Raw genomic sequence first — 8,199 nt, 5'->3', positions numbered from 1 at the left:
TTGAATACAGGACTTCAATACTATATGTGGTGGTATAGGGTTTAATGTGTTAGAAAACGGCTTCTATAAAAAGCAAATGTAAAACCAGGACCAGATGCTCAGGAAAAACGTATTGTTCATTTTATGAACAACATATGCTATTCACATAGTAAATAAATGACAACTCCTATATTATAGATGATAGGTTCTAGTTAATCTTGTAGAGAAAGTTACAGAACACCAGTGGATGTGCCTTTGTGTTTTTGTAATTTCAGTACTTGATAAATGTCAGTAGAAGACCATGGAAATGGTAGAAAATTTAGAGCCTATTTTGAAAATAGATGAAAAACAAGAAAACAAAGAAAATGTTCATGTCTTTAGTTTGGACAAGTATTATCCTTTGCTCAAACAAATATAATGTTTATGGTTTAGCTTTCTAGAACTTAGATGAGAAACAGTAAGTAACAGTGAATTTGTAGTTTAAGCTTTCAAGTCAGATACATTAACTTAATTCTTTTATTCTTTAGAAATCACATAATTAAGAAGATTGAGACAGAAAATAAAGAAAAAGCAAATGGGCTGAGCATCTGGACTGTTTTCACCTGATATGTATAAAAGAAAACCCTTGAGGTTCGTTATAGTATATGAAATATTTACATACTCTGCATATCTATGTGTGTGCATGTATGGATGTAGTGTATAGGTGAGATTATCTAGTTACACTGGCTTAGTTTCTGGATATGAGGAATAGGAAACCAAATTTTCTAAAAATGATTAGTAAGTTATTGTTTAATCAAATGGCCGGCAGAAAGTTGAAATTTCTGTAACATATTAGTTTTAAGTTCTATAGAAACTTCTTGTCTGTTCACTGTTTTCCTATTACAGTGAGCTGCATGCTTCTCCTAAGGCAAGGGGGACGGACTCCATCTCCCTCACCACTTTCATCCTTGCCGACCCCAGGGACTGTATGTTACAAGATAATAGGATAAAACAGTTTGAGTTTATTGTGACATGTTTTATCTTAACTATTGCTGAAGAGTTAAAAAAAAAAGAATTTTACTAGTTTTTGTACTAATTATAGAAAAAAATTGCAATTCATGTAGGTGTTTGAAACTTAAAAATTTGTTCCTGAAAATAATAGAAGCCATATTTCTTTAATAAATTTTAAGGAAAATAAATTTTAACATAATGATTAAATCTTATTTTAATTCAGATACACCAGATTCATCGGTAGGGGAGACTTCAGGTTCTAAACAAAGATGTTGAATTGAGTCTTTCTTTCAAAAGCTGAAATTGCTTCCTGTAGTTATGAAGGCAGGTATGGAGAAGCTAAGTGAGTTCTAGTTCTTAATGGATAGTCAATTCTTGTATATTTATAGAAAGATTGAGTGTTTCAAGTCAATTCTATGATTTCCACATATTAAATACATATAATGTAAGAAAATAATTTTAGCCTTTCTTCTTTTTTACCAGTATATTAATGATTTTAAATAACATAATAGTCCCTAATGACAGAGACTCCAGTAACACACCCCCTCCCCTAAAAAAAGGCATTGTCATGTTTTTTTCTTTCAGGTATAAAAAGGTAAGAAATTAAAAGCTACATTTTCTTTTTGTATATTAATGGCATTGGTGGGAGCTTTATTTGTTCAGTGTTTTGTTTTACAAATGAAAAAGTAATTTTCCTCACAACTGTCCATGACTGCAGTTGCAGTTCTGGGTGGTCCATCTCTTCATGAACACAAGGAACACATGTTGTGCAGTAATACATTCAAGAAAATACACAGAAAATTAGGCTGAAATTCAATTTCCTTCTAAATTATTAGTAAACTATTTTTTACCATTGCTGATGACCGACATTGGCATCCATGTGGCGGGTAAACTGAGGCAGGCAGCCCTTGTGAATCAGTGCTTAGAGCTACTGACAGGGTTGGATCCAGATACCCATGGGGCTGTTACCAAAAACAGCCAACGATTAGAGATGTTACTGAACAGACATTTTCCTGAGGGAATAAAGCTTAAATTACTAGGGCTGGCTCCTCTCTCTCTCTCTCTCTCTCTCTCTCTCTCTCTCTCTCTCTCTCATATATATATATATATATATATATATATATATATATATATATATATATATATATAGAAATGGCAAAAACCAAAGCATTCTAAGATCAGAGAGATAAGACAAAGGTGCCCATTCTTTGCACTACTGCTAACTATCGTGCATGAAGCCTGAACTAGGCATTAAAAAGGGATGAAAATAAGAAAAGTCAAAGTTTCCCTGTTTACAAATGTTGTAAGTGAAAGAACTTAATGACTTTACCAAAATAACTCTCATAACCTGGGAAACAGAGGGATAGAAAATAAACACACGAATTCAGCAGCCTTCCTTTAGCTCCAGTAACAGATACAATGAACAAGAAGGATTCAAGTCAGTCTCATTCATAAAAACCTTGAACAATAAAGACTAGGAGTAAACATAACCAAGAAAATGAAGGATCTGCCCAATGAAAACTTTAAAACACTAAAGAAAGACACTGAGATCAGTAGAAAATAAATATGTTCTTATATTGACTGTACGGCTCACTAACAGCATTTTTCTTCTCAAATTCTTTCAATTTATGATGTTCCTAAAAAGTGTGGCATAATTTCTTATGTCATTTTTTATAATAATAATAATATAATTAACAGCTTCTTAGGTAGGCATTGCTTTGAGGTTCTCTAAAATGAGAGATTCTTGTCTCTTCATGCTGTCATTCAAAAATAAAAAACCTGTACAATGAAAACTTCAAAACACTGAAGGAAGACATTGAGGAAACACTAGAAAATTAAAAGATCTCCCTTCTTCTTGGATTGGGAGATTCAGTCTTTTTAAAATGGCTAATCCTAATTTTTCTGCAAAAGGGACCGAACACTCAACTCCACACACACTGTGGATATGAGCTACAGCAAATCCCATTACTCAGTAAACTTTGGATACAGTCTTCAATTCTGCTTATTTTAACAATATAACCTTATAATCTTTGTAGGAATTATGTAACATTACTAAGGCTTAGATTTCTCATTCCTAAAAATTCACTATTAACATAGTGACTGAGTTCTTAAAATCAGCAAATTGGAAAGGTGTAGGATAGTCTGAAGAGAGTGAACAAATAAAATTTCAATAGTCTTCTTAACAGCCAGAAATGATGGGATTTGCCTTAACTCTTGCATGATGGAGGCAGAAGTATGAGGATTGCTATGAATTTGAGACCCTCCTGGTCTATGTGAGAGTGTAGCTTTAGAAAAGAATTACAGTGAGGACAGAATATGCTTGATGTCAGCAAACAGTGATGTTTGTGGAGCACTTTGGAAACTCAGCACTCACAGTTTCTTGAGGTTTTGTTGGAGTCATCTCCTGTAGTACCCTGAAGGGCTGCTGTGCCCTGGCTGAGACTTTCCATGTGCAAAGGAACATTCTGCAAAGTAACATTCTGCAGTTTTTCTAAGACCAAAACATCCTGTTGAAGGATGATGCCCCAGAAAGGGAACAGTCAGGGAGAATATTCTGTATAGGCTATACTCAACAGCCTATTCGTACTCAACCATCTTGTGGTCAGCCAAATTTCTGAAACACAGAGTTCATGAACGCGCTGACCTGTACTCTTGGTTCCTCTCAGCATGCTAGAAGTTTTTGAAAATTTTAACCCTTTCACCACAATGATTACATTCATAGGTTTCTTTCCAATATGGGTTGTTTTATGGTTTTGGAGACAAAAGTTTTCTGAAAAGGCTTTTACCATATTAATTACATTCACACAGTTTCTCTCCAGTATGTGAACATTTATGTCTTTGGAGAATTTTCAATTATAAATGATTTTTTCCACATTGATTACATATCTAAGAATTCTCTCTGGTATGTATTTTTTATGATATTGCAGATGACCCAGTTGTGTAAAGCCTTTACCATACTGATTACATTCATAAGGTTTCTCTCTAGTATGGGTTTTTTATGATATGGGAGATAACTGGAACTTGTAAAGGCTTTGCCACATTGATTACATTCATAAGGTTTCTATCCAGTATGTGTTCTTTTATGATATTGGAGATGACTGTGACGTGAAAAGGCTTTACCACATTGATTACATTCATAAGGTTTCTCTCCAGTATGTGTTCTTTTATGATATTGGAGACTACTGTGTTGTGAAAAGGCTTTACCACATTGATTACATTCATAAGGTTTCTCTCCAGTATGTGTTCTTTTATGATATTGGAGACTACTGTGTTGTAAAAAGGCTTTACCACATTGATTACATTCATAAGGTTTCTCTCCCGTATGTGTTCTTTTATGTCTTTGGAGATGACTGTGCCATGAAAAGGCTTTACCACATTGATTACATTCATAAGGTTTCTCTCCAGTATGTGTTCTTTTATGATATTGGAGACTACTGTGATGTGAAAAGGCTTTACCACATTGATTACATTCATGAGGCTTCTCTCCAAGATGTGTACTTTTATGACTTTGGAGATGACTGTGATATGAAAAGGCTTTACCACATTGGTTATATTCATAAGGTTTCTCTCCAGTATGTGTTCTTTTATGATATTGGAGTCTACTGTTTTGTGAAAAGGCTTTACCACATTGGTCACATTCATAAGGTTTCTCTCCAGTATGTGTTCTTTTATGTATTTGGAGATTACTGTGACATGAAAAGGCTTTACCACATTGATTACATTCATGAGGCTTCTCTCCAGTATGTGTTCTTTTATGTCTTTGGAGATTACTGTGACATGAAAAGGCTTTACCACATTGGGTACATTCATAAGGTTTCTCTCCAGTATGACTTCTTTCATGCCTGCAACAGTAATGGGCACATGTGAAAGCTTTACCACATTTATTAACCTGATCAATCATTTTATCATTATGAGTCAATTTTACAGTTGGTCTCATAATAAAGAACACTCAGATCTTATGCTTTTATCACTTTGATGTTCATGGTTGTGCTTGAAAATACCTGTGATGGTAAGAGTATTTACTACATGGCTCACATTTATAACATCCTTTTTCTATATGAGATTTCTACATGATGCATTCATAGGTCAGAATAAAATGGAACAACTAAGAGCATTAAAACTCTGATTGCATTCTTAAGTTTTTCCTGTAGTGTGCAACACACCACAACAGCACTGTGAAACAGGATGAACAGAAGAACTGGAAACTTCTAGTACACATAAAGATTTTCTGAAGTGTGAATTTGGGTAAAGTCACAAAAAAATTAATTGTAAACACCTATCATATTCAGAAAGTCTACCAAAGGCAGAATACTACATATCTTCTCATTGTTGTGAAATAGACAGAGGTTGTTGTTTTTTAGTATCCCTATGCTCACATGGTTTCATCCATTCTGACAATTGATACCGCCATTAAAAAAGCGGAACAAATGAAATGTTTCCACATTGAATTCACATGCATTGAATTTTGTTCATTATACACATGATTAATGTTTCTCCAAAACAACATTCTCGATTCTCATAAACTGACAAAACAATAAAATTAAAAATTTCACTATAAGAATATGAGTGTCACCAACTTTATCATGGACTATTTGATTATTAGAAGGTTATGGATACATGTTTATCACTATTCAATGTGCAACATCTAAATATTGTGAGACTATACAAATTGGTAGTTTCACAACATAGCTCTAATGGAGATACAAATCAATTAAAAAAATCTCTTAAGGCATTGTTTCCTTCTCTTCTTGCTTACAGAAATGCCTTGCAAACACCAATCAGATAAATGACATGAAGGTACATAGTTTTGGGAGAATATTATAATCATAGTTACAATAAAATGACTCATATTTTACACGCTTGCTTTCCTTTAGAACATCTAGATGATATTAAAATTTCCTCACAGGCATATTTGTATTCGATTAAACATTAAAATTAACTTTCATAGCTGGGCGGTGGTGGTGCACACCTTTAATCCCAGCACTTGGGAGGCAGAGGCAGGCAGATTTCTGAGTTCGAGGCCAGCTGGTCTACATACAGAGTGAGTTCCAGGACAGCCAGGGCTACACAGAGAAACCCTGTCTTGAAACTCCCTCCCCCCCAAAAATACCTTTCATGACATCTAGAAGTTTGATGTTGTTCTTCAGTATGATGGACTTCCAAATTATAGCCTAAAACCAAGGTACAAGAAAATCAATGATATGGTATTGGAATTAGGCAAAATTCAAGTTACTCTGAATTTTCACAGCAATGAACTTGATTTATTCAACACAATATTACTTGTTCTCTATTGAAATAAGAGATGATCATCAGTAACCCAGAAACATTTTTTCCTTATTTTGAGAAGCAAAAAAAAAATTCAATCTTACCAATAGCAGTGAGGTTCCAGTAGGTCTCCAGCATCACATCTTTGTAGAGATTTTTCTGGGAAGGATCCAGCAAATTCCATTCTTCTGCAGTGAAGTTCACATGCACATCATCGAAACTCACTGCTTCCTAAAATATCACACACATGTATACAACACAAAGCCTGTGACTGACATCAATACAAAGTAAGGTTATGCTTCCTAGACAATATAATTAAATAATTCAGGTGATTCCTCCACTTATTTTCTAACACACAAATTATAATCACTATGTCAGTTTAGAAGAAACTTGAAATATTGACACTTGAACCCTTGACACAGGGTTCACCTGTGTCACTCCTGAACCCTTAGAATAGGATATAGCCTTGCAAAACAAATGGCAATTGAGAGGGATATGCAGAGGGAAACAGATCAACTGTACTGAGCACACATATGAAAAGCTGGATGAAAAATTACTAACTACAAAAGTGATGGGCAAGCTGTGTGTATTTGCTCATGTCTTTAATTGCAGAGGTACAGGCAGGTGGATATCATTGAGCTGGATGCCAGCACAGTCTATGCAATGAGTTTAAGGACAGCAAAAGTTACATGTTAAGAACCTCACTCTGCTACAAAAATAAAGCAGGAAACAAAAATGACAGAATGAACTCACAGTTCTTTAATGAAGTTACTGCAAAGAATTATGCATTCACTGCAGTACTGAAAAACATGCAGTGAACCAGTTTAAACAGCAAAATTAATTACATTTTACTAGAAGGGAATGTATGTTTAAACAGTTAAAAATAGACAAGTGAAAATATTAGTAATGTATATGTTGATCAGAAATAAAGAATGTAGTTCAGGAGATATAGCTCAGGAGTTGAAAGCTCTTGCTGGTCTTCCACATAATGGTGGTCAATTTCTGACATACACATGTGGACCAACACCTGTCCATTTCTTCATGATCATAAATTCTGAGGCCATCTTCTGACAACAGTAAAGAGGAGGCACACATTCATAGTCATGCACACATGTATAACACACTTATTTATCCAAAATTTCAGAAGAAACACAAGAGTTAGGCAGAACATCATACACCTGCAATTCAATGACTCTGAAGAATCAGATAATATTAATGATGTGAGCAGAAGCCATCTGGAGAAATAGAATATAATCTATATATTTTGCTGAATTTCAAAATGAAAGATGTAGACTAAGAGCAGCACAAAATCATGTGCCTACTTAACAAAAATATGTCAGGTGGCTTATGTGGTTTCTATATCTACAATTAGAACAGGAAGTGCTTCACAGGGAAATTTGGTCTAGAAAAGCAAAAACGGAATGAATAAAGTTAAAATATAAAACCACCAGGTTTGCAAAATAGCATAGCATTGAACAGCAAATGTGTGCACAGTATCTTATGTGATTTAGGGACAGAGTCCAAATGGGGAATGTATGAGAACATGAGAAGAAAGCTGAAGGATCAGATTCAACCACAACACTGGAGACAGAACAAAATTTGTCCTGGCTAAGAGAAATTCAGGGGTAAATCTGCAGCAGAGACTGAAGGAATGGCCAATGAAAACTTATTCAATTGGAGACATACATGGACAATCTACAATCCATGACATTATTAAGGATACTCTTTGATGCTCCCACACAGGAGCATTGCATAATTGTCTATTGAGAGGCTCCACCCAGCAGCTGACTGAAGCAGTAGTGGATCCACAGTCAAACATTGCATAGACCTTGGTAACTCTAATGGAAGGGTTGGGGAAAAGATTGAGGGCCCTGAAGAGGATAGGAACTCCACAGGAAAACCAGCAGACCCAACTAACCTTGATCCTTGGGGACATTCAGAGACTGAGCCACAAACAATAACACA

The 8,199-nt window shown here is 34.9% G+C and overlaps 1 pseudogene; it reads right to left on the bottom strand.

The window, feature by feature from the left end:
• Positions 1-2,519: 2,519 nt before the first annotated feature.
• On the bottom strand, positions 2,520-6,465 carry LOC143433964 (uncharacterized; annotated as a pseudogene).
• Between the last annotated feature and the right edge of the window lie 1,734 nt (positions 6,466-8,199).

The sequence above is a fragment of the Arvicanthis niloticus genome (genome assembly GCF_011762505.2).
Source record: "Arvicanthis niloticus isolate mArvNil1 chromosome Y unlocalized genomic scaffold, mArvNil1.pat.X SUPER_Y_unloc_23, whole genome shotgun sequence".
Taxonomy (NCBI): domain Eukaryota; kingdom Metazoa; phylum Chordata; class Mammalia; order Rodentia; family Muridae; genus Arvicanthis; species Arvicanthis niloticus.
The sequence above is the reverse complement of the archived record's forward strand: the minus strand, read 5'-3'. Positions and strand labels throughout refer to the sequence as shown.